Source organism: Eurypyga helias, unplaced genomic scaffold (assembly GCF_000690775.1).
Source record: "Eurypyga helias isolate BGI_N326 unplaced genomic scaffold, ASM69077v1 scaffold7922, whole genome shotgun sequence".
In the NCBI taxonomy this organism is placed as follows: Eukaryota; Metazoa; Chordata; class Aves; order Eurypygiformes; family Eurypygidae; genus Eurypyga; species Eurypyga helias.
The window spans coordinates 35,270-37,736 of NW_010233999.1; positions in this window are offsets into that span (position 1 = coordinate 35,270).

Below are 2,467 nucleotides of genomic sequence, written 5' to 3' on the forward strand. Positions count from 1 at the left end.
CTCTCTTTGCGACGTGACCAACAGAGGGGACGGCTTGTCCTCTGACACCGTGCCTGTGGCTCTGTTTGGGTCGAGTTCTGCCCCTGCGGTGGTCTGAAAGGCACGGAAGCCCCCGGGCTCCAGAGGCAAGCTGAAGGTGTTCATCTCAATGGCGTTGCTTTCCTCGCTGCCCAGCGCTCCGTACGCAGGCTGCTGGCGGAAGTAGCTCCCAAAGCGAGCGTGCTTCGGGACGGTCACCAGCCGGGGCGGGTCCTTCCGCTGACTCTTCCAGCGGCTGGGGAACGCGGGGGTGAAGTCTGAGGTAGTTTGGAAATGGGCACCCGTTCCTAAGATGCAGTGATACATTTTAGGAGAAAAGTTTGCCTCGGTAGTACTACTGAGCTTCTTCCATGTGTGCGTATGGAAGTGATACTTCCAGAGATCACCATTAGGACTGGAATTTGGCATCCCTCCACCAAAAATCAGCATCGAGTCTTTGAAGGCTACTGAAGCGTGACCCACCACTGGCGGAGGTCCTTGGCTAAAGGTAAGAGAAAGCAGCGGGTAAGGGGAGAGCAACGAGACACGTAGCACCCATCTCGGCCTCTGTGCTGGTTTGACCCAAAGAATGACCACCCAACAGCTGCACCGGAACATCAAAATCCCGCTGACAGCGGCATCAGCGCATTGCCAACAGCTCTTCCAACTGGACCCCCCAGGACGGCAGCAGCGCCGTGTGTTGATCTGAGCGATTCCTACAGTCGCCAAAAGGGCGACACCTCCCTCTCTGCCTGCGCGCAGAGCCAAAGGTAAGGCTGATTCTCTGTCAGCGGAGCGTAACAACAGCGCCGTTTACCTCGTTCTGATGTGGGACCAGCTGCTGCTTACGAAGTCCCACTTCCACAAGTCCTTCCGTTCGCTCAGCCCCATCAGGCCTCCGAAGAGGTACATGCCTGCGAGATGAACCACGGCCGAATGGCCATGCCGAGGTCCTGGGCCATCGCTGCGGGGCGGCGTGGAAAGGCACACCCATTTTCTGGTATCTGAAAGCAAAACAGTAATTTACAGGTGTAGCAACTTCCCCGAGTGTTGGAGAAGGGATTGGTTTCAAGAACAAAGCAGCTGTTTTGTTGGAGAATACGGGTTTCTGCTCTAAGCCTATTGTAATAGGGGTGAAGAGCTTAAATCCTGACACTGAGAAAGTGCATTTAAAAAAACAGTCTTGAAATAAACTTTTAATGACAGTGTCAGCTGCTGTAGGACAGATGCCATGGGAATTTTATTTACAGAGCAGTTTCTCCTACAGCTTTGTTAATTGATTAACTCTGACATGGAAAGATAATTTCCTGGCTATGAGAGGGGAAAAATCAGTCAACAGAAACATTCCTTCAGTCATGTCTGTGCTTATTCTCCCTGTGAGGGAGTGAAGGATGAGATAAACCCATCATTCATCTCCAAACAGCGACTGAACGGTCACCAGGTAAGAGAAGCTTAGGAAGTCTCTGGGAATCATCTGGTTTGCAGCCACCAGATGAGCAGTGAGTATGCTAATGAAACCATCTCCTGTCAGGTTTGGCTCCCCATGGTTAGTTCTGGATCTGAGATTAAAAAACAGCGTCAGTAGGCTGACATCGGGGTCTCTGCTGCATCTGGAAGTTTCTGGTGATCCTTGAAGAACTTGGTGAATAAAACGTTCTCCCTGGTTTTCAGCTCTAAACCTGGTAAACACTGCGAAACTTCTTCCAGTGTAACAGAGTCTCATTCAGTTCAGCTGGGTGTTAACTGAATTGACAGAGTTTGTAATCAAATGCTGCCAAACAGAAGCCAGAACTAACCTAGAGCAGTTCCACTGGCATGGGTTTTCCTAACAGAGCCGGCCGTGCTTTCCTGCAGCAGTCATCATCGTTTTAGGCTGCCTCAGAACCTCAGCACGCTCTTTAACTTACCAAAATGGAAAGTCCAAAACTCTTGCGAGATGCCTCTGATGCCGACGTATCCCCCGTAGATGTACATGCGGGAATGGTACGCCACGGCGCTGTGCCCCTTCCTGTTACTCGGGGCGGAGCTCTGGAACGGTTTAGTAACAAGACAAAAGGTGTCAACAGATCAAGCCGTACTGATAGCAGTGTCCATCTGGGGAGTACTCCCACGTCGTGAAAGCCATTGCTTTGGGTTGAGTTACACCTCTTGGAAAAGGCAGAGTAAACCCACCACGGAAGACGTGTACAGGTGCAAATACAAACCATTCTCCAGCCTCAGCACCCCTCCCCTTCTAAGTCCACCGCCTGCCTACAGCCTCCCCCTCCTTCACACAGGACGTGAGCTAAATGCACGGGGCAGCTCTTGGGAATGTAACGGGAGGACGCAGCCCTTCCCACCAGCAAGCACAGCCTTCGCACGCTGAGGAAGCTTTAGTCCCAAGGGTAAGTCTCCCTCGCTTTGCCTGGTGTGGGTTTGCCCCACCGCAAGCCCTAGGCTACACCCAGAC